This window comes from Rhea pennata, chromosome 1 (genome assembly GCF_028389875.1).
Source record: "Rhea pennata isolate bPtePen1 chromosome 1, bPtePen1.pri, whole genome shotgun sequence".
Lineage (NCBI taxonomy): Eukaryota > Metazoa > Chordata > Aves > Rheiformes > Rheidae > Rhea > Rhea pennata.
The window spans coordinates 128,888,960-128,914,558 of record NC_084663.1 but is presented as its reverse complement, the minus strand read 5'-3'; the positions used below and the strand labels follow the sequence as shown (position 1 = coordinate 128,914,558).

General features: G+C 36.7%; 1 protein-coding gene across 1 annotated transcript in view; it reads left to right on the top strand.

Moving 5' to 3' along the window:
* Window positions 1-25,599, top strand: part of IL1RAPL1 (interleukin 1 receptor accessory protein like 1) — a 656,553-nt gene that overhangs the window by 393,488 nt on the left and 237,466 nt on the right. The gene's annotated exons all lie outside the window — the stretch shown is intronic.

Genomic DNA, 25,599 nt, shown 5'->3' with positions numbered 1-25,599 from the left:
CAATATCTAGCTTTTGCTTTTTTGGTCACATTTAAAGAATGGCAGGTTCTTGAGATTAAGATGAGGGCAGAAACTGAGATTAACAAAACACTTGAGAAATGTCAATAATGTCAGTTTTACTGGAAATCATGTGACAGTAACAAGGAAAGCAATTTTATTTGTTTAGGGTTTTTTTCTTCCTTCTCCCCTACTCTTCTGCACGAATAAATAGCTGTACACTTACTATAATAAGAATCAGTCCCATACAGCTACTGTTCTGATGAAGACAAGATCAGAGGACTGAAGGAGAAAAGTATTTGGAAAAGTTTCACTGGCTCCTGAAAAGTTAGGGACATTTGAAAATACTCATACATGTGCTCTGTAATACAATAACACATTATATATGCTATTTGACAGATTATGGCTTATATTTTCAATAGCTAAATTCTCTAGTGTTCTGCTCTTGGTGCCTTCTTGTCTGTGTGGTTCATGAGCACCCTGCTGATCTGTTATAGTACAGTCGATATTCATATAGAGCTGAAGGAATGATGATTTATCAGGTCTGCTGGGAAAACTATACAGATATGTATGCCTACTATGAGGTGGACAGAAACCCACTGAAAATTTCTTACTTTATGCTACAGTTTATGTAGATTGGAAGAAAATTTCATATTGAAATACAAACTCAGGTTCCTGTTATTACTTAACAATTTCATAAGAAACATGGTAACTTATTTTAAGTGTCAGTTTGGTTTTACTACTTGGGTTTCTTTTGACCTTTTTTTTAAAAAAAATGGAATTGGGGAAACTGTTACTTAGTTGATCAAGGATACAACAAAGCAAAACCCCATAAATTACCCCTTTTGCCCTTACAAGCCAAATTAAAAGACTTTCATGACTTGAAAATTTTCTTTCATCTTTTGAGTATATCGTTAAGTAATTCTTCTAACAAAAACATGTCAGCTGACCTAGTTCCCTTATTAAGCTGAGTGCTTCATTGTATCAAAGAACAGAAAACTTGCATTAACTTGATTAAACATGCTATAGAGTCAATGCAAAAATGATGAATCAAGTCTTGGAATTTTAAAAGGATTATCTGAGCAGAAAGGAGATTTTTTAATATGTAAATTGTTACCATATGTATAGCTACATGTGTAGAAGGTCCTTACAGTTCCTACTCACGTACATTACAGATGAGAAACTGGAATGAGTAGAGTGAGAAAGGCAATTCTGGCTTAATAGCTGAATCAGAGCAGTTTTTAATTCATATTTGTTATGACAGTTGATAACATCTAATTAAATTAACTGAAGGACTGTTGAATTTTCAGGGTATGGGTTGTTTGTCCAGCATCTGTAGCAATAGGGAACTTGCCCTGTTAGAGACCTTTCAACATTATTGGCGTGCAAGAACAGAACATAGTAGTTTTCTGCAGTTTTAGCTGTTTAAACAGCAGTTAGACCAGTGCTGGAAAAGGTCTATCACAGAACCAAAATAATGAAGTGAGTTTGGATCAGAGCTGTTTGTGTTTTCCCTTTTATTGTAGTTTGTATATGTTTTGAAATAAATCTGATGGGCGCTCTACTGGAAGGCTCTGATGTTAAAAGATCTGAAAGAGGTTGGAAAATGCATTCACCTACAGCTAAAAGACATTTGGTTATCTTTTACTTATTCAAGTATAAAAACATAGTCACATGACTGTTTTAATTTTGCCTGTTATACTCTTAATAAAAAGCATAGCATTCAGGTGAGAAAAAAGTGAATAAAACATGCTGTATCAGTTCAGACAACTTGTCAGTCCTTGTCATGTGTCAGGTTTTATGACAATAAGCAAGCTATTTAGTGAGGGTACATGACTGAATAGGGTTTGTTTGACCTGTTGTAGGAGTATTTTAATTCAAATTTGTATATAGCCGCCTAATCATAAAATCTTTAAATCAGTATTTTAGTGAAGCTTTTTTTCTGAGATTCTACTAAACACCTAAATACATTTAAGTGTTTATATTTAAACATAAATACCTGCTTTCACTCACTCTGAAGGGAGCTTGCTGATTACCAGTCAACAGAAAAAATCCCCAATGGAAACGTTTCCTCTTTTTCCTCCTCCAAAATCTGTGATTTAAACGACGACAAGGACTTTTTTTTTTTTTTTTTTTTTTTTTTTTTTTTTTTTTAGGGGGGGAGGAGGGGAGTGGAGAAGGGGAAAGAAAAATCTTAGTAATCATTAGAGTGCTACCTGAAAATTCACACTGTTCAGTCAGTTAATACTACTGAGCAAAGTATTTTTTCTGAATGACATAATAAACTTACTTGCCTGTGTGGGGGCTGCTTGTGCCACTGCTTGAGTCAGTGAGGTGTCACTCACCTTTGGCAATTATACTTTGCAAGCACATTTTTGTCCCACTGTTACTAAAAAATACCCAAGTATGTTCTGTGACGTGTTCTAAACAACTGTTGTAACATTGCATTGAAATTGCAGTAGTAGGTGGGATAATTTTGAGCCTGCGTCTAGATAGTTTCAGGTATGGGGTTTTTCAAATTTTTCTTTAGTGTCACTGTCAATAAATTCAAGGACTGAAAATCAACAAAGAGGATGAAGCCTGCCATTAACAGGGGAGTGTATCCTTCATCTCTCGGTAGAGTCTGTAGCAGATTCAGGACAGTGATGAAAAGATACCGATTTCGGTTAACAAATTGTCTGACTTGTCTCATTTTAATTCCTATCTGACAAATGTCTACATCACAAAAACATGCCATTAGTGTTAGAGGTAATTGGCACCCTCACTGGTAAGCTCAGCAGAGCAAATGAGCATTTAAGAGTTTTCGAAGGTGAGGTGGGAGTCTCACTATCAGAAGTAGTCCCCAAAGTACATTAGCCAAGTAGGGATGGAGAAGCTCTTTCTGTTGCTCCATTTTGTAGATAAATACAGAGCTTTGCTTCACAGGATAGTGATTGTTCACAACTTAAGATGAATGATATCATTTAAAATTAAATGGGCTGTGTCCTGTTTCTAAACTTTTTTCATTAGCTTTCCTGAGGCTGTTACAGAAAGAATAACTTTTAAATGTCAAATTAAGATGTTTATTAAAATGCTGCGTAGGTTCAAAGTCTTGTTTTCACAGAGAGGAAGAAAATAGTTGCGAGATTCCCTTATGTTGCTATAAGGTATTTCCCTCCACCCAGTGGTGGTTTGCAGCTACATAGCGCTGAAGCTGCCAATACGCATTCATTTGTACACTTGACATTGACCTGAAGGGCTGATCAGTCTTTGTTACTTGTTTTTGAGACTCGTCATTGCAGTAATCAGGATCCTAGAGCTCATTTGGTATTCTTTGTCAAGCTCTATGAGGTCTCATGTTGCAAAATAATTTCAAAATAATTTCTCCAATTATAAGCAAAGAGACTAAGTCTTCCCTGCACATCTGTGGTACTAACCATGATATTTTAAGTATTTAGCAATATTTTTCATTGTCAGTGATTATAAACAGTGATTATTCAGTTTATCATCTCTAAACAAACAGTTTTTCCTAGTCATACTAGGAACAACTTGGATCACACTATTCTCTTGTGATCTAACTTTGAAATCAGTTTTAATACATACAGCAGTTGGTTTAGTATTGTGTTCACCTGGCTGACAGCAAAGCATAATAGAAGTGGAATAACACTATCCATTGCATTAAAAAGGGAGTCATCTTTATAAATTTGCTTTACAACAAATAAATAAATAAGCTTTGTAAATACAGAGAACTGGAAATGATAAAAAAATAGAAAAAGTAATTGATTTGGAAAGAGGTTATGTAACAGACTATCCTTAGAATGACAAATATATTCTCTCAACACAGTGCATCTTTTACTAGCTGTTACAGTCTCCAATTCCTTGCCAAAACAGGAAAAAAGAGGAAACAAGGGTATAGTGTTAGGCTAAGTATATTTTAGTCACAGTATTTTTCTGTTCTTTTAAGACAGAAAATTTTCCTTTCTGGTCCCTAACACAAAAATTCTGCTTAGCTGTGGAAATACGAACCAGAAGAGACTGATTCAAGGTAGAAGGTATACTTTCTCAGTATTTGATATTTAAAGTAGGTCTTAGATTGGCAGAGAAAAGACTTTCTGATGTGATGAGCTGCAGATAATACAGGAAATAAACTATTGCTGAAATTATTCTTTCAAAAATAATCGTTACCACTAAAGTGGCAGGAATTTTTTTTATAAGTCATTATGCATTTAAACCAATATTTCTGTTAGTTACTGTATGACCAGTGTAAGTTGTAGCTTTAAACAAATTCTGAATAACTGTACAAGTATAAAATCAGAACTCTATGTAGCAGATTTTTCAAGCAGTCTGTTTTCTGATTGCTTTCTTTGAAGTATAGATGTTGAAGTAGTACTGATGGTGGCTAATAAAGGGGGGAAAAGGGATCTTATGTGTATAATCTTACCTGTATTGTCAAAGAAGCATAGAAAATGCGCACACACAAAAAGTAACAAGGCAGGAAAGATCCCTTCAGTAGCAATTTCCTTTGATAGTATTTGAGAAGTGATAGCTCTCTCGTCATTGTAAGAGATAGAAGTCAGTGGTGCATTTCCTTTCTGAAATGAATTGAAAGATCCTAGATTTCAGATGATCGTATATTAGTAGCATATTTTATAAAATCAAAAAGCAATTTTAGATAGTAGACCTATGCTTTTACACAAAAGAACCTCACTGTCACTACTAATTGGTATCTGGCTCCCTGTAAGTGCTGAAATTGCTACCTTATATGATCATCAGAATTATTATTCAAAGCATATGATCTCTAGCTGGGCGCTAACTGGGATTTTAGGAAAGGTTTAAGTTATAAAAAAGGAAAAAAAAATCTCAGAAAATGCAATTTGTAGTGTTGACTGCACTACAATTACTTGCTTATTTCAAGATAAATTTGTACCCATCAAAAACTCCATATCCTGTTATACTTTCATTTGATAGCAATGATATTTGTGCTGAGGAAAGGTCAATCTTTAAAGGTTTAATTAGTTAACTAATAGGAGATATTTATATGTTAATTGACACAGGAGTTGACTGATAATGTTTACATTTATTGGCTACATTTACCATAGCTTGGTCTTCTCTGGGAAAAAAAAAAATATCTCTGACCCAGTTAAGCAGAAGTTCCTGTTATCACAATGTTTCCTGCTAATAAATAGCATCACTTTGACTTGTCACTGGTTTTTAGTTCTTGAATTCAGCTGAAAGCTGTGTAACACCTTGAGACGTACTAGAATGTTAAGTAGAGATCACAGAGAAAGTGTAAGGGCTTTTAGAACACAGTTGTGGAAGAAAGAATGTTAATTGTCCTTCAAAGAACAGCACTCATTTAGATAGCTGCATAGTGCCATCATTTAACCTTGTTATAAAACGTTAATCTACTTGAAGAAGAAAGGAAGTCCATTTAAGGTTGCAGAAGTGAAAACCTGATAGTTTTCAAGAAAACCCCAATACACAAAATATGATACTGGTCAGGTAACTTAAAGATAGCCAGTGATACAAAAAAATCCTTAGAATGCTTCCATTTTAAGCACAGCAGAAAGTTTGGAACATTTTTTATGTTACGGTTTACATTCGTCGGTACTCAGAGAGGGTTCTTTCGCCAGTTCATAGATACTACATAAATACTAAGTGACAGTGTTGCCTTTCACATACTGTGAATGGAATATGGCCTTTCTCAGAAGTCATCAGTAGCTCATCTAACCCTGACTCCTTCCTTCTTTCGTTCCTGCCCCCAACCTAAAGGTGGGCAGAATAGCAAGCTAAATAGGAAATTGCTTGCAATGGATTATTCAGAGATCTGAACATCTAAGGTTTTGCTAGACTGTAAAGTGTATAAATCCTCAAAAACAATGAAGTTTTCAGTGCTGCTCTCAGAAAAGGATTTCAGTCTAATCAGCATTTCGCGAAAGAAAATGACATTTTTTTTTCAACAAAAATGACCAATGTATAGTTCTCACTAAGCAAAGATAAGAGAGGCAGCATGTGCTAAAACTGAAACTAGATTTTTCATGTTACCAGTTTTCTCTTGTTTTATTCTACTCTTTCATTCTTATATCTATAGCAGTGTAAAATAATCATAGTAGCATTCTGTAGAGATATAGGCCATGCATTTCCTGTGTGGTAGTGACACGGGATGTAGGTGTTAAAGATTTATCAAAATCTTGTCATAGAAGATAACTATGCAGAATGAATATATTATCCCGGGAATTGAAACTACTCAACAATTTACAGTGTTCATATTCTAAAATGCGGTTATTACGAGGAGAATGCTAACAAGAAATATTTGCATCTAGTAACCTGTATCTTAAACTCATTAAACACTCAGTAAATGGAGCTTAGGCTTATGTCTGAGAATTAAACACTGATGCCTACATCAGATGCTACTTGGCACAACTAATACTGTGGAATTTCTGTAATGAAAACCTTAAATCTGATTTGAATAAAAGCATGCTAATAAGTGTATCAAGGATTAAAACTGTTTCATATTTTAATTTTTGAAACTTCTAATTTTTTTATATTAATTTTGCTATTAATATGTCATGAAGAACAAAAATTGCAGTTGATATGGGAGAATGAGTATTTTCTAGATCAACTCCGACCGCTTGTCCTTTCAGACTGTAACAGTAAATCTCTGAGTGTTTTCTACCTAGAATGTTGTAATCTGTATTGAAAGGGTAAAACTAAATTTGCAGTCTCATCAAAAGTATAATATCTCAGTAGCTTTCAAAATAAAAGGTAATACTAACAACTATATTCAAGTTCCTCTCTCTCCTCATCATTTTCCTTTGCTGTGGTTAGTTGCAATGGGTGGAATTTCTCATCTGTAAAGGAGTACATGAAGATGTGATTCAAGGTTTGTTAGAAGCAGGAAAACAAGTATATATTATGATTTCTGAGTATATTTGTTGCAAACGCTGTCTTTTACCTTTGTCATTCTTACAGTTGTTTAGATAGAGATACTGAGTTTACTACTGTATGCTAGCATTTATTCAAATATTATTTGCCATCTATTCTCTTTTATAATTACTGGTGATATACAAAAATTTGGGGTTGTCTCAATATGAAAAATTTGAATACTGTCAAGATGGTCCTCATCAGTAGAAGGAGTTTGGGAGTTGAAAGGTGTTCTCGGCTTTGACAGTTAAAAAAAGGGATTTGAGGGATATTATTCTGTTCAATGTACTATATATTTCATATCGTTAAGCTCATATGCTGCAATTTCTCTACTTTGATTAATTACACAGATGAAATTCTGGAGCTATTTTAAGTAGAAGTGCAAGGAGTTAAACAGCATTTTCATTATACTAATGCTATATTAAAAATATTTTTAAAATTTTTCCTCAGGGACAATTTATTTATCAGTATGATTACAGTTTACATGCTTGCTAACCCTTATGGCGAAGGTGGAATGCTAGGTAATTAAAGATGTGATCGAATTAGCAATGCCAAATGGAACTGTATGTGATTTTCAGAGAAAACAGTAGTGAGCTTGTAGCTTATGCAGTAACAACAAATTATATGCATCCATTTTATTAAATGCTGAAGAATGTGAATTACAGTGGCTTTCTTGTATGGATATTGTGATCTTACTTTGACACTTCTCTAGAACTGTTGGCAAAGTAGGTATTCTTGTTTATGCAGAGCATTGTAACTATGTTCCCATTCTTACAGAGGGCGTGCTGGCTCTAGGTAGGATAACTTGGTAACGACTAGTAATACGTTTTGCAGGAAACGTCATACTAGTAGTTGTCAAAGTCTTTATTTATTTATTTTTCACTTGCATGTTTTTTAGTTCATCATTCCCACTTTACTCTCTGACACTGAGGACATCTAGTGTGCAGCATCTCTCCCTTAGGCTGGTGTCTGAAATCCTTCTGTGGACCTGTCCTTCCTTATGCTTTGTCATACCCCTGATGGCATTGAGAAAGGCGTGAAATATATACTCTTGCTCCAGTTCTGCAGCACTGCATCTTCTGATATATATACTCCCATATGTAGGTCAAAGCGGTTTACTAGGACAGCATCTGCTACCAGCTGGTTTTTGCTCTGTGCTCCATCCATCTGCAAATTGAAATAAAATCTTCATGTATTTCATTTAATTAACCACCCAATTTCTTATAGACACTTTGACTCATTATATAAGCATTACTGACTCATATGGTCATTAATTTACCCAATGTTTTCTGAATAAATTTGATGCAAATAGACTATATTTATTTTGTTCTTAATACTTCAATATTGTTACATTATAGCAAGCATGTCCACCCCTTAACCCTCTTCATTCCTTTTAAATCCATTTCTTTTTCTGACAACACTGAAACTTTTGAGATTAAAACACTGGGACTTAGACTTGAAAATTATGTAGATACTTTTATGATTTTATATATTAACTAGTTAATGAAAGCTCTAAATATGTTAATAAGCCCTAAGATATCATATAATCAATGTACTTTACAATGAAAAAATATTAGTTATTCTTTAGATTTTTTTTTTTTTTTTTTACTTCAGCAGCATGCTACAAAAAAATTCATAAACTGTCAGAGTTTAATATTCCTTGGCTCGGAATACCATTTAATCCCATTATTTTACAGACATTTTTTACATGAAAAAATGGAAGGGATACGTTTATATAACTTTATTACATATATGATAGCATATACAAAGTTAGCAATATTCTACGAAGAGTACTTTTTCTATTAAAGAGCAAACAAAATGAACATTACAAAATTAAGATAGATTCACAGTAAAATGAAATATCATGAATTACAATACTCGAAACCTAGCTACAAGTACTTAATTATGTAAAAAAATATGTTTATACATTTATTTAGAATACTTCTTAATAAAATACTGTGGTAGTTTTGAACTGACAGACAGTTCCAGCTTCATGATTGTAGGTGTTTCTTGTAATTATTTTTCAGAACAATGACATCAAGCTATAGCTAATTCTCAGAAGGCTGTACCAGAGCAGGCTTATTTCCTATTCTTATAAAATAAAGCCAGTTCTGGACTCCCTAGTACAAGAGAGATGGGGACATACTGCAGCAAGTCCAGCAGAAGGCCCCGAAGATGATTAAGAGTCTGGAGCATCTCTCATGCAAGAAAAGACTCACTGTTCAGCCTGGAGAAGAGAAGGCTAAGGGGGGGGGGATCTAATCTAAATGTATAAATAGTTGATGGGAGAGTGTGACAATCCGAATCTCTGACCCTGAGTTTCAAAACAGATTGCGCTAGGTTTTGTGATACAAATGGGACAAATAAAGGTGAAATCAATACCGAGCAACTGATAAATTCAATTAAACCTTCTTAATGACTACACAAGAGGAATGACTCAGCGGTCAGAGGTGCAATCCTAACTATTTTATGCGATGTGTTATACTACATAGACAAAACGGAGCTTTCTCTACTGTACGTTATCCGTTAGAGAAGGTTAAAGAAGAGAAAAACAGAGAAATAGAGATGATAGGAAAGAGAGAGATCACCGCCCTAGGTTCTGGCGATGTCTTGTCCTGCGTTGTCCCTGACTCGGGGTTTCTGGATGATGGGCCAGCAGTTACCTGCCTTATCTTGTGCCTTTTATAGTTTCTCATTTTCTGAGAGCCTCCTGTCAGGTGGCGTTTTGTCAGAAGGTTCTCAAAATGGATCTGAGGGGTGTAGGGGGTCCTGGTGGTTGGCTTGTCCCCTCTGTTGCCGTGACCACAGTGATCTTTCTGTGCACACGCACCCTTAATCTTTAGTCAGAATGGGGGAGTTAATGCAGGAGGCAGCACTACCCTGCCTAGGCAAGACTTGCCATCTCTCACCACTTCCCAGTTCTGCAGATTTGCAAAAACAATTTATTTAAGGCATACCTCATATATCACGTCCATGACAGAGGATATCGAGAGGATGGGGCCAGATGCTTCTCGGTGCCCAGTGACAGGATGTGAGGCAATGGCAAAAACTGAAATACAGGCAGTTCCATTTAAACCTAAAAAGCACCCCAAATTTTGTTGCTATGAGGGTGGTCAGACACTCAAACAGGCTGCCAGAGATGTTGTCCATCCCTGAAAATATTCAAGACCCAAGCAGACATTGGCCTGCTTCAGCAAGGAGTTTGAACTAGACAATTTCTGGAGGTTCTTGCTAGTCTCCCCTGCCCTCTGATTCTGAGAAAAAGTAGTAATAGGAATGGCAAAATGAATGAATGGAGGGCAATAAGAGAACTGCCTTCGCTGAGCATTGCATGTGTCATGCTACTTGCCTCATCCTTTTCATAGAATTTCATTTCATGAGAGGCTGCCTGACGTCAGGTGCAAGCAAACGCCGTGTTTTTAGAGAGCAGAGAGTAAATTCAGAACAGTTCCATAACTGGAGACAGGGTGGTCACTCATGGCAGGTGTTTAGAAAGAGTGACAGTGAATCTACTTGAGGCAGGACTTTATGCAGCTATCAACAAAGTTTATGAAAAGAGGCAACAATAAAATGAGCCATGTAGCGGGCATCAAAATTTGTATGTGTTGGCTCAAGACTTGTTCGTTCCAGTGTAACACAATGAACACTTTCTAAGGATGAATATAACTCTCCTTACTAACTTACAGATGTGAATCTCCATTGTCTACTTTTTTCCAGTGATTTCATTACTAAGGAAGTCATATTGCTTGTGCAAGCTGCAGAACAGCAGCGCATAAAGCTGTACTGTCTATTACCTCCTTCCCTGGAAGTAGAAGGGATTTTACGATATGAAGACCATCCATAAAAGAGGATGCCCTCAATTAGATGTTTTTGTTTTTATAAAGGAAGGTTTCCCTGCTTGTTGCAGTATAACAAACAAAAATAAAGTGTTCATTACTGTAAAATGTCCATGGCATCTAAAAGCTTAGATTATTCATTGGTTGCACAAAGAAATGAGATTTAGAACAATGTAAGTAAGGAAACATGAGAGTTCTGAATCCAGGTTATGCCTGAACTTCCATTTTCCTTTTTTCTTGGTGAATTCTTGACAGACATTAGCTGTGCACAAGGTGAATAAGATGTAAATGTCTTAACAAAAATAAATGCCTTTGGTGGTTGTATTTGAGGAACATCAGAATAAACTTGCGTCAACATAATGGCTTCCTGAATTTTGGTGATACCACTGGCAAAAGGAGAAAATTATGTCTGTGACAGCCTTTTGTAACTTGATTGAAATTATCAATCAGCTGGAATGTTTATGAACTGAAGTACTTTATAATTACAACAGTTATCATTTAGTCAGTCAATACACAGGAAGGAAATACATGCCTGAAAAAGTAAGGAAGAGAGACATGTTTTTATCATTGCCTTGTGCAAACTGATGATCCCTTTTTGCTGTGAAGTTCTTGTGACAGACTTCAGTGGGAAGGCTTTTATGGTACCATCTCTGACCTCAGGGGTACGTAGCTGCTCACATGAAAGCCCATATTCAGAGTGCCCAGCCTGGGCACTCACTCTCTGAAGTCAGCTTTCAGACGGACTGAGCCCTTGTGTTGCCCCCTGGATTCTGGACAGAGGCCAGTATGGGTAATTACAATCTGCCTAATTTAATTACCCCCTGCACTTTTAATTGGCTGTGGTATTCACTTCCAGTCTTAAACTGTTGTGCAATGTTGTGAACTTTTACTAATTACTTCATTTTATTCCAGAGAATGCAGTATTTTAGTAGAAAAGAAAATGATTCTTCCCTCCCTCCCTCTCTGAGTGTACGCACATGCGTACTTATTAAAGCAACTGGCTACTTTTATTAGCAGCCATTCCCAAATAAGAAGTACAGCATGGCTTATCAATTATTTATAAAACGTAGTTTAACCATTTTCATATTTGTTGATACCCCAAGTATTTCATGGAGAACTGGGGAGTGGCAGGTAGAATAGTTAATGTTTCCCCTCTTCAGCAATGGAGAACATGGAGAACACTGAATCACGTTGATCTCACAGGTATACCTTAGCTGTGTCACAGTTATAGCAGTGTTTTGGGGAAAAAATCCAAATAATGTACCATATCATTTCTTTATTTCCCTGGCCACTTGAAAGTCTTTTAAAGTTGGAGCTGATGCAACTGATATTTAAAGGGCACATCTTTAACAGTTGTACAGAAATCTAGAATGCATGTTTTTTGGCATCACTTTATTTTACGATAGTTAAAAATTCTTTTCATGTTCATTTAAGGCATAAAGATGGAGATAGAGTGGACACCCTCTCATTTATGATTTAAAAAAGGAAATGCCTGGATTTTACAGCATCAGCCAGGCTGAAGAGATTATTTGGTCTGAAGAAGAGATGCTGAAGTTTGTAATGGCCTAGTCATGCCAATGATAAATAAATATCATACTTGAACTTTGAATATGATAAAAATACATATGCTACCATGCAATATTAGATACCACTAAATACTGTTCAAGACAAACATGAAGAAAATGCTAATACATTTTAAATTTCAAGTTGTAGGGTTTTTATGTCAAAAATTGTCTTAAGTTTTAACTTGCCAACATGAGAAAGAATTATTGTCTTTCTTTTTTCTACTTTTATAAGTTTCCTCAAATTATGTTTTTGTATAACATTTAATACAAATAAAAAACTCTGAGGCACATAGTATAAGTAATATCATCCTATGCTTGACAAGTGCTGAGTAAAGTATTAACAAACTAATGACTGTTGTGTATGTTGCTGATGGCATTTGGTGTCAGATTGTTTCCACTTACCTTGCTTAATGGGAAATTTGGATAGACCATGGAGGAAAATGTCATCCTTTGAATGTTTGAATGTTTGGAGGTTGACTATCTGTATGTGTCTCTTCCTACTGTCACTGGGATTTATCACATTTCCTAGTACATGACTTCTCATGACAAATATTCAGAATAACTCATTAATACTCAAATACAGTTGATACATATTTTAGAAACTCCCCATTCTGCCATTTAGCATCTGTATATGAATTAGCACATGAAGATACATTGTTTTAGTGAAAATTTCACCTCTGAACCACTTTTCTCTGAGTTCATTGTGAGTATAATTAAGTCTGCCATAGTTCTCTCCCTGTGAGCCTGCAGATAAGGCATAGAAAAAAATTACTTCTTCTGCTGTAATCCTTCTGCTTAAAGATGATAGGGAGGCACTGATGAATTTAGTACCGTTGATATTCTCTGAACTAAAACTCTTTAAAACATAAACTATCATATGTCCTTTTTTAAGAAACACTTGTTTTTTAAACAAAGAAAGAATACGTCTTTTTAAACGTGTTACAGGAAACTCAATATACTAAGTGGAGAAACATATCCCTTACTCTTTAGTTCCACACAGACATAAAATCCAATATACATTTCATCTGACTGTCTGTTAGTAATAACCAAAAGAACATGTTTTCCTTCTCTATATGCTACTGTGGCCTCTTTATTGGTGCTTTGTAAGACACATTCAGTTGACACTAAGTCTTTTGTAAATCGTTGCTAATGTGTAAGTAGTTTCAAAAAATGTTAACTTTGGAATGAATTCAGGGATATATTCCAATATATATGTATATAAGACTTTGCTTCATGAAAACTCTTCTGCAGCTTCAGGGTTAGGAAGCTACTGTTTTTAGCACATTTTATTTAACAATCTGTTGAGCTTTGAATGAATTCTGATAATCTTCACTTTATCATTTAAAGATTGTTTATTTTAAAAAGACATTTTCTCAAAGTTTTCATTTATATATTCTGATGATGTAAATAACTTTGACAAATAGAAATTCAAATTCAAAGTTGCAAAGACTTCTAGAAAGCAATTATTGTGCTATTCTAGTGGATCTGTTTTAATTGAGAGAATGCTAAACTTCCATAAAACATTCCTAAAACTGGGGCAAGTGATGAAATGCAGACCTAGAAAAAAGAACTCTCAACAATGTGGAAAGTTAATATATATATATGTGTGTGTATATATGTATTACATTTTTTTTTTTTTTTTTTTTTTTTGCTGTGCACTGAAGGAGTGCTTGGTGCTTATAAAGCACAGCCGATGACACATAAAGGGATGTTGAGTGACTTTCAGAGTTTTAGTGAAGCCACAATATATATTGTGTGATAATGTGTTTCGAAAGCTGACTGAAAAACTCACTGATTTTTATTTAAGCATTTACAAGAAACAATGATTTCGTAGGAGAGAATTTACTGATTTCTCAAAAGGAATACTTGCTGAAAGCAAAGGCATACACAATTGTCTGGTTTTCACTGAAGCTCTATCAAACCTTTACGATGAAACTTTTGGATCATCTCAGGTTGGGATTATCCCTGTTGTCACCAAGAGGAAAACAATTCCTCTTGTACTGTTTTGTAAGTTGAAAAAAAGATAGTACATTACCAAGACCATTTGTGAGAGAAAATGAAAAGGGTGTGGAATAAGAAAACGCTAGAAGACATCATGGTTTGTCTTGTTATGCATAAGTCTACATCACAGGAGGAGATGGGTCCAACCATCTTGAATAGGGTTTGGTTGGAGTTTTTAACAGGCAACAAAGTTATTCATTGCCTGTGAAATAGGAAATAAAGCATTTAGAAATGAAACTAAATGAAAAAAAAATATATTCTGGGCCTTTCCAGCTGAAGCTTCCAATAAGAATGTTTAATTTGCCAACTTGCACATAGGAGGGGTAGAAGAAAACATTCAATAAGCATGCTTCTGATGTTTTGCTTTTGAATCTGAAATTTGTCAGAAAAGGATGTAGGAAAGGGTGTAATTGCTAATGAATAGTAATAGCACACATAATAAATAAGAAAGAGCAGATTAGCTGGGAAATCTAGTAGTGATTTTCCAGTATATCTGAAGGAATTGACAAAATTTATCTCAAGACAGATTGATAGATATGTTTTGTTACATTGTGTTATGTCTTATTTGTTTACTGTGTATAGTACCTTCTTTGTGTATATATTTTCACTTCAGATTTGTCTTACTCCATGTACAAAACTTCTTGAAGTGAATTTGGTTGTGTTCTTTTTTATTCTTTTTTTAAATATGTGCTACCTGACCAGTAATCACTGGTCAGCTGGCACCATCAGTGAGAAAGCAAACCTGGCTATTTGAGTGCTGAATGTTCTTCAGAAGCTGATAGGGTCATTTTCCATGACAGTTAATTCGTTAAAAGTATCTATTAAAGAAATAGGATGTGTGAGTATAATAACTGAGATTGCAGGATGATTGTTTACCCTGTATGTAATCAGATCAAGGTACTGATCAGCTCAGCTAACTCTTCAATAAAACATCCAAAAATTTCTGAGAAGCTTGTTAGCCACAGTATGAGAGTCAAGCACTGAAATTTGATAAAGAGAGAAGATTCCACAAGGATAAAAAATGGCCATCTTTAATCTTGGAAAGGAGGTTGTAGCACGATTGTTATCACTGGTAGAAATTTATATGCTGTACAATCAAAAAAAGAGTCTAGAAGTGTAGAAGAGAGCATTATTTCTGTAAAAGTACTGCAGTGCAGCATATGTGGATGTGTAACTTAGTGAGGCTTTGGAGGTGTAGGCATATGAAGAGCACAGTAACTGTAAATAAAATGGAGAGTGATAGTAACAAGCGAGGACCTAAATTTTTGTGTCCCAAACGTATATACACGCTTACCAATTATGTATTAGTGGTTTTTAACACGCATCTGTAGAATATTCTTCATTAGGCAAAATTACATAAAATGGGTGACTTTTTCTGTACTTGATAACACTGTGGAAGGCTCAAAATGATTTTGGAGTGCATCAGCCTTGTTTGTGCTTTTAAGTTAACCAAGTTATTTGATGCCATCGTGGAGCTATACTTTAAAAGAACCTGGAATTTGAAGTGGGGCAATACACTGGCATGACCTGTATCGCCTCTTACCACCATAGCAGTCACTTGCCCTATGAGGTCCATCAGGGACCAGGAGCACCCACCCAGCAGCTGAGGTCCCCAGGGCTTCTTGGAGACAGGTCCTGGCTGGCAGCCAGCCACATGCCTTGCACAGCATCTACCTCTCTACCTGATGCCTTGTTTTTGTGGAACCTCCCATTCATGCTGTGGAGGGCAGTGAGCACCAGTCAGTTGCATAAAAAACATGCTCATAACTACGTGTAGGCAGTGGATTTCTGCAGTACTGGTCAAGGTACTGCTATGCCTCATGGAGAGGGGACCCAGGTCTGTAGACCTTGTCATAAGAGACTGTCATGGCTTTCCCAATAAAGCACTCATTACTGCCCCATTAAAGCACAGAGTTAAGCCACAAATTCAACAAATTCCTCTGGAAACCAGATAGATGCCCACCTGCAAAAGATCATTCGTTATCCCTCTTTAAAGTCTAAAAAGGACTTGAGCTGGAAATGCTTTTATATTAAAGAAATAAAGAGCCAGAAAAGTTTTCTCTTCAAGATGCCCTTAAGTTTGGAGCTGCTTCTGCCATCACTCTATTAATGTAGTTATTTATATTTATTAAAATAAATGCATAACACATAGTTTATTATTATTATCTGCTAGTAAATATAACAGTAGATAAAAATATTTGGTATGCGGAAATATTTTTGATTTGCTATTTCTATCCTTTTCTAGTTTGGAAGAGTGGCTTAGTATGTGGAAAGGTTTTTTGTCATTTTTTCTATCATTAAGTTAAAGACACTTGGGAGAAGCTTCTTTATTTGTGCAATAAATTAACTTTATGATACTGCAAATGCCACTCCTATAATTCAGTTGGAAGAGAGATTCCATTTTGGTTGCTTTCTTATAATCTGTACAGTTATTTTAAGTAGAGTGTACTATAGCAGTATAGCTGTAATCTGAGTGAGGTAGGGGCCTGTACAGACTTGTAGCTAGGAAAAGTCAGTAGATAATGCCAATAAAAAGAGGAAGTAAAAAGAAGGAAAAAAAGAAGCCAGCCCTCTTCAGTGAGTCCTTTCTTAGGGTTTGTAGAAGAGTATATTATAGCCAAGTTGAAATGGTAGTTAATAAATTGCTTCCAATTCGGATTGCTTGCATTGTTGGTTTCTTTTTTTTTTTTTTTTTAAAAAAAAAAATCTTTGCTTTGAATTTTTAAGTATTTCTCGTTCCTACCTGACACAACACGTAACAGAAACGGTTGGAATCCAGCTGGGGTCTTTGTAAATGCCTCTCAACCTGTGTTCTCCTCATCACCACAATTAATAAATATCTGATAATTCCATTAAATGATGGACATTCGTGAATTTGTTAATCCTTTCTCGTTATCAAAAATAGATCTTGAAAAACAACATTGTTTTCCAAAGCTGCTGGCATTTGTCGTATGATCCCTGTTGCGTTGTGCAAAGAAGATCATTATGCTTTTATCTATTTAGAAAAGGTGATTCATAAGGCCAAATTGCTGTCCTAAAGACCTCATAGTGGGATATATGGTCTGTCAACTTCAGGTCGAGTTTAAATCGACTCAGGTCAGTTGTATCTGAAGATCATTATTATCTGATAGCTCACTGATAACGTAGTACAAGGAAACTAGTGCTACAGTATTTTCGTTCAATAAATGGAGGTCTTCAGTTTCCGTTACTGTTATTCCACACTTTTCATCTTCTCTGAAGTTATTGCATCCATGTCAGAACCTAAGAATCTTTTAATTTTGCACTACTTCATGCAATCTATCTTCTTGACCCCTGAGTTCCAGCCATCTCTGAATAATGTATGATTTTCCTTTCTAGACCTCAGACTGAGTTAAATGCCTCTGCAGTGCTTTCAGCAGATTAAGGGCCAGCATGTCCAATGTCACAATGTAGAGCACAGTATCTTCACGATTAATGAGTTTCAGAACCTGTATTTCCTTTGGAAGAGCAGAGCAGAATTGCTGTAGGCATATGCTTATTCGATAGCTGTACTATCAAAAAAAAATGGCAGTGGAAAATAACTTTAAAAGAATATGCTTAACATCTAAATAATTTTTGTCTCTACATGGTATCATTTTTGAAGTAGATTTTGAATCTGAAAGAACTGACAGTTCTTCCAGTTCCTGGTTTGATTTTTAAACAAAGGTAAATTAGGAAATACTGCATTATAAAAAAAATGAATCTTTTTCTGAGCTGCTGAAAGGAAAAAAAGTCATTAACTAAGGAAAATAGTTTTTGTGGAACTGTCTTCATCAGCGGAAAGAAGTTAACAAGTTACATAGTATACTATACTTCATATAGAGTACAGTAACATAATGTATATGTATTATTGTTCTAGTTTGGTAATCACTGATAGAACTAACAAATTGAATCAAAGAACTAACAGCAGCACTGAAGGGCATGTGTCATATCAAAGATATAAGTCATTATAGTAATTCAGAAAGTTAATAATGTAATATCTTCTCTGTGTATTTTTATTGGTATATTGAATATAAATAGAAACAAAATTTGTTGAGTATTTAAGGCCACTAGGAGGAATTTTTATAATTAATTTTATTTTTTATTTTGAAATATGAACTTTGAAAGTGAATTTCTTTGCAGTAGCATAACAGATTTTATAGAATGGGTAGTGTTAAAGTTTAACTGTTTATAAAAATTTAACAGTTGGGCTCTAGGATAAAAGCTGTGAATCTCTACTGTATGCATGCTTTTGTTTTATGAAATTCACTTATAAGTATTATTGAGAATATTTCATGAGCTCTTACCAGTCCAGCCACATTAATCTGTCTAGAGACAGAGAAAGATGCTGTTCATGTAAATACAGTACTTACAAAGAAAACTTTTTAAGTTATACATTGTCTTAGGTATATACTACTACAGCTGATGAATGTTTCTGAAAACTGAATTAGCAAAGACTGCAAAATTATTTTTTTGTGTGAATCCACAAACTCATGTAATGAAGTATTACTGTCTAGGTTTTTCTTATTGGTTTCCTAGTAATGAATAATTTGCCTAGAGGGCTTTTAATGAGCATTTTAAACACTCTTTCACATACTTTCCAAATCTAGTTTTCAAAAGCCGGAATGTGATAGAGATTAAGAGAGAGAATTGACTGTTAGTAAAAACCTGAAGTATATATTCTGTTTAGGATCCAAACTGGGACCTAGAAGTCAAAATATGAGCTGTCAAGATAGATGCTAATAGGGATAAAAAAAATATATATACAATGAAAACCATTCTAAAGAAAGTAATCATTTTTTCATCTATTACCCTATGTTTAAAACAGTTGTAAGGATTAAGAAATAGCTTTGCAGTTTTACTAAGGTGCCTCAACCAGCAAGTTATGAGAAAAATCTGCAATCTGCAATCAACCATTGATTTTATTTTCATTTTTTTCTCAAAACAGTCTTGTACATTAAATCCAGTATACCTCCTGCCTCTATCTTCTGTCCCCAGAGCCAGCTTTTATAAGTTATATCAGAAACACAAGAAACAGTGGGAGGAAAAATACCAATTGATTCATTACTGATGTTCCCTACATAATGCAAATGTACAGACTGATCAGATTTGTCTTCTTCCTCAGCTCTTACCAGATAAATTTTTAACCCAGCATTCAGAAATGATGCTTTTCAAGACCAGTATCTGAAGCCTTAGTGAAAATTTGTTTTTCTGCCTCGTCTCTATGAATCATGTCTGTGCCTCACATGCATGTTGTTGGTTCTTGCAACTGAATGACAACAGCTATGGCTGAGCTGATCTTATATTGGTGACGGTCTCGCTCAGGTAGGTGGTTGGGCAAAGTGACATCCCGAGATCCCTTCCAGCCAGCGTTTCTGTGGTGCTGAGGCTGCTTCATTCCCAGTAAAGCTGGATACACATGCCTCTCACCCTAATGTCTGAAGTGAGATGCCTTCCAGGATGGGCACCTGAGAGATAGGTACACTGCACAGTGCTAAGGATAGATACCGTATTTTATAATTCCCTGAGCTTTCACAAAACTAGGACTCCACAGTCTTTCATCAGTGGAAAAAACCCTGAAAGCTCTGATGAGGCATTAGGGATGAACAGGCAGAAGACCCCTCTAAACTTTCTAATATACTGAATAAAATCCTATCAAAATAGCCTTAGATTGGAAGGCGGAAAATTACTATATTATTATATTCTGTTGGATGCCAGCTATGGAAAAGATTTTTGCTGCTTCTATTTCAGCAGTACAAAACCTAGGCTATGGGACTGATCCTGAGCATGCAGCCCTTTTGGCTAGTACTGCTTACAAGAATCCATCAGAGCACGAGGGAAGGAGGACCCTGAATGCTAAGGGAAGAACTGATGCTGAGGAGGTGGCTGGTAGACTTGCATGTGTCTCCTCATCGTCCGTGCTAAGGGCCTCTTAAGTTGAGTCATGAATTTAAGGCTATCTACCAGAAATACCCTTCCTTTCAGGACTTCAGTACTTGAGCTGCATATGACAGCTCTTTACTGGCAGTTTTCATAGGGGTGAAATCAGTGAGTCATTGGAGTATGCAGAAATCTTGCCTGTTTGCGTTTTGTGTGTATTACATCAAACCGCAGTACAGTAATGAACAATGGTCGAATATTAGAAAATTTTTAACAATGAAAAAGAATTAGTATTACAGTACTGCAGCTCCTCATCAAATCCTTTAGCACGTAATATTTGAGCACTTGATCAAATACTGCTGCAAAAGTGTTTGAAAGTAGTTGAATTAGAAGCTCAAGCAATTCTTAAGAAATGTGACAAAAACTGTCTTTTTTCTTTTAACTGTGATGTACTGTAACAGTTTTAAATGAACTGCCTGGAGAAAATCTTATATCTGAAATAGACCGCAAGTTAATAAAATGATGGACAATATAAGGAAAAATCCTGGAAATTATATGTATATATATATATTTTTTAGATAAGTAGCAACTATTTACCTGGGTAATTTTATTGTCATTAGGGGCTTTCTTCACAGTGTACACTTGTTTTGCACTTATTTTTTAACTTTGGTTGAATTTAACTCTGATAAACTGCAAGAAGATAAGTTTCAGAAGCCTTCTAAAAGTTCATAGCCTGTTGTCTTCACTTTCATTTATTATACGATAGAGAATGGGAATTCAGCAGACGAGTAAAAAGAGGTAGTTGATATCATCAAAGTGATAAGATTAGTTAATGAATTTGGCACAAGTTTCTTAAATATGTGTGCACTTGAGAGAGGAAAAAAAGGTTTTTATGCTAAGAAAAAAATTAAGAATAATTATTTTATATGTAAAAATACTTGTCAAAATACAGACATGGGCTAGATGTGAAGTAAGAAATACGAATTAAAGGTGATATCCAAGTTAACAGTCTAGATCTCAGCAAATGGATGGGTAGTTTTGGAGATGAAAATAGGATAGCAAGGAAGAACTGCGGGATTGTTTCAGCCATCTCAGCTTAAGCTGACAGCTGGACATCCATAATAAAAAGTTTCAAAAAGACAGATATTTTAGCTTAGACAAACTGAGTGGGGTTAGCTGACATCAGTGTCTGAGCTAATCCCTAAACTTTTTTATGATCAGTTAAGAGAAATAAGATGCACCTAGGAAACTATTCATTCTGAAAAAAAGTCATCTGAAACAGATCAGTGCCTAAAAATTTTATTTTTCTACAATGACTTTAATGAGAGATGTAGTTACTAGTGCTGAAGATATCTAAAATTCGGTACAGTATATTTTGCCCAAAAATACAGTTCTGGAATATGTCACTGTACAACTACGATAGGTATTGTTTTCTATGGAGAGGTTTCTTCATAGAAATAATTTGAACATGAGATGTTCATGACCGAGAGTAGAGGACTCTGGAAACCCTGGGGAAAATTGGCACAGAATTTGATATCATACTTACCATATTTAAGATAGGCTGACATAATGATTCAAGTAAGGTAAAAGTAAAGTAAAAATGAATGGAATAACAGAAGAAAAGTAAAGACATGAAAAGTGAAACTGACTTGAAGAAGCTAGTAAATGAAAGAAAGAATGCAGACTACTGGTCCACTAGGGACTTGATTTTAATAGTTTCTCTAAAATATATGAAAGCCTTGTCAGGTTAGACATTGTGATGTTTTGTGCACTTATAAATGGAACCAAACGGAGAAAAGAGGGTTGCTGGAGAGGATAGGATTAGAGACCTTCTGGGCAGGCTAGACATCCACAAATCCATGGGCCCAGATGGGATGCACCCACAGGTACTGAGGGAGCTGGTGGATGTTGTTGCCAGGCTGCTCTCCATCATCTTTGAAAAGTCATGGAGAACTGGAGAGGTACCTGAGGCCTGGAAGAAAGCCAATGTCACTCCAGTCTTCAAGAAGGGCAAGAAGGAGGACCCAGGCATCTACAGGCCAGTCAGCCTCAGCTCCATCCCTGGTAAGGTGATGGAACAGCTCATTCTGGATGTCACCTCCAAGCATATGGAGGAGAAGAAGGTGATCAGGAGTAGACAGCATGGATTCACCAAGGGGGAATCCTGCTTAACCAATCTGATAGCCTTCTCTGATAGAATGACTGGCTGGATAGATGAGGGCAGAGCAGTGGACATTGTGTACCTTCAGCAAGGCTTTTGACACTGTCTTCCATGACATCCTCATAGATATGCTCAAGAAGTGTGGGTTAGATGAGTGGACAGTGAGGTGGATTGAGATCTGGCTGAAGGGCAGAGCTCAGGGGGTTGTCATTAGTGGCGTGGAGTCTAGTTGGAGGCCTGTGGCTAGTGGTGTTCCCCAGGGCTCAATACTGGGTCCCATCCTGTTCATCAGTGACCTGGATGAGGGGACAGAGTGCCTCCTCAGCAAGTTTGCTGATGATACCAAGCTGGGAGGAGTGGCTGATATACCAGAGGGCTGTGCTGTCATTCAGAGAGCTGGACAGGCTGGAGAGCTGGACGGAGAGGAACCTCCTGAGGTTCAACAAGGGCAAGTGCAGAGTCCTGCACCTAGGGAAAAATAACCCCATGCACCAGTGCAAGCTAGGGGGATGATCTGCTGGAGAGCAGCTTTGCAGAGAAGGACCTGGGAGTGCTGGTGGATGACAAGTTGTCCATGAGCCAGCAATGTGCCCTTGCGGCCAGGAAGGCCAATGGTCTCCTGAGGTGCATTAGGAAGACTGTTGCGAGCAGGTCGAGGGAGGTGATCCTGCCCCTCTGCTCAGCCCTGGTGAGGCCTCGTCTCGAGTACAGCAGCCACTTCTGGGCTCCACAGTACAAGAGAGACATGGAGCTGCTGGAGAGAGTCCAGTGTAGGGCTACAAAGTTGATCAGAGGGCTGGAGCACCTGCCCTATGAGGAATGGCTGTGAGAGCTGGGGCTCTTCAGCCTGGGGAAGAGAAACCTGAGGGGGGATCTTATCAATGTGTAGAAGTACCTGAAGGGAGGGTGTCAAGGGGACGGGGACAAACTCTTTTCAGTTGTCCCGTGTGACAAGACAAGAGGCAATGGGCAGAAATTGAAGCACAGGAAGTTCCACCTGACCGTGAGGGGGAATTTCTTCACTGTGAGAGTGACGGAGCACTGGCACAGGTTGCCCAGAGAGGTTGTGGAGTCTCCTTCTCTGCAGATCTTCAAGGCCCACCTGGATGCAGTCCTGTCTAACGTGCCCTAGGTGACCCAGCTGGAGCAGGGGTGTTGGACTGGATGATCTCCAGAGGTCCCTTCCAACCTTACTGATTCTATGATTGTATGAAAATTGCATGCCTTTTTCTTTAGAAAATGGAATGGACTTAAGTATTTTTGTATCGTGATAGGAAAAGGGTCAAAGGGGGAGAGACTTTGAAGGAGAATGATTTTCAGAAAAATGGCCAGGCTCTCGATAACATCTCCTATTGCCACTACTGGAAACAGAATACTAAGCTCAATGCAATATTGTTCTGAAGCAGTTGTGCATTTCTTATACTCCTCAAGGTTAATGTGTGACTTGAGAGCAAAAATTTAAGGAGGAATGTAGAAAGCAAATGAGATTTGGCATGAGAAGCTGTAATAGGAACTTAAAATCTGGTTATAATGGCAAAAAGGGCCTCTGACCCATGGTTATGGGAAAGGTGAAACACTGAGCTGAGGATAGCTGGCAGTCAAATTGTCAATCCAGCATGAATATACTTAGCATTGTTTGTGGCAGATTGGAGGCTAACCATTGCTGAACTGAATTTCAGCATGAACATACCTAGTGATTTACTGGAGCATAAGGTGGATAATGTAAAAATAGGTGCAGAACAAGGGCAAAGCAATCAGTTATCTTTGGGTCGCTCTTGGAGCTGCAGTGCTGGGAGAGAGAGCAGTTTCCTTTGAGTCGGATTCAGGACTGACTCAACAGAGGCAGGGAACAGCCTGTCTGGAGAAACTGGGGAAGCACAAGTAGGTCCCTGCACGGGGCGGGGGGATAAAAAGATGACTCCAAGGCTGTGGGAGAGAGGGGGCAGCAGGGAAGGAGGAGTGGTGCAGACTCCAGCATCTGAGTATCAGCCCCTGTGGAGGTGACCACCTTCTCCTGGTCACCTCAGCACACCAGACGGGATGCCCTGAAGGCCCCATGCCCTGAACGTGGACTCACAAGGCTGACGGAGGGGTCTTGAAGACTGTCACAGGTAGGGGGAGAGCTCTAGGAAGGCTAGTTGTAAGGGATCTAAGAGCACTTGCCATAACCATAATGCTGTACTGCTAATATTTACTGTAATTGTATACTGCAAGGTTTATTACAATTGTCTACTGCAAGTTATCATAATGAGTCATGGTTTGGTGGTCACTGACTACCAAATTTAAAGAAAAAAGCTGATATATTTGCTATTGCCGTGCTTGAGCATGCCATACTTGCATGTTGCAATCTATATAAACTGTTAAAGTTCAGTATGTTTATACTTCATGTAGACACTTTTTTTTCTGTGTTGGTTATACCACTGCACACTTTTCCTCCAGACTTTCTACACTAACAGGTAGAATAATAATGGAGTTAAAGAGAATGTTCATGGTAGGAGAGCAGCAACAGAGAAAGGTGGGGTAAAGCTGAGACTTGGGCTTTTTTTTCTTGCCAAGGAAAGGTTGTGACCGTAAATAAGATCTTATCAAAACAGAGATAATAGAAGCTGAGATCCTAGAAGGTATATGAAGATGGAAGATCAAGCTTCATTAATATTCTTGTGGCAGATACAATAACTGAACCATGTTTTGAGGAGAAAGAAACGCAGCTATATAAATTAGAAGTTGTAAGAAAAAGGGAAAAAAGAAGAAAAGGGTTTGATAGATGATAAGTAGTAGAAATGTAGTTAGAAAATGAGAGATTTTGATTGTCATAACTGGCAATTACAGTGACAACTGATGTAAAAAATATATACAGTATATAGCCATGTGCACACAGCTGCATTATAACAGTTTAGCTGCTCCTTGAACCAGGTCTTCCTTGGTCTCGTAGATCGATGATGAGGACCATTGTAAGCACCAAGCTATTGGCTATTTTCAAATGCCTTCCTTCTTCATTTTAAACAGAAAATTAGTTATGATTTTTGTAAGAAATACCTTTATCTAAAGCTTAATCAAAATTAAGAGGATGAGCAATAGTAATTTACCTGTGAATGTTGTCTTTCTGAGATACAATCTGATACAGTTGATGGGCCCAGAAGTTCTGGTTCACTTTATGTGGCAGTAGGCAGTGCAATCTAGTCTATAATACTAAATTTTTAAATAGATGTATTTTTGAAAAGTTTATTTGGAAAGAACATTTTTTTTAATAGTTTGTAGG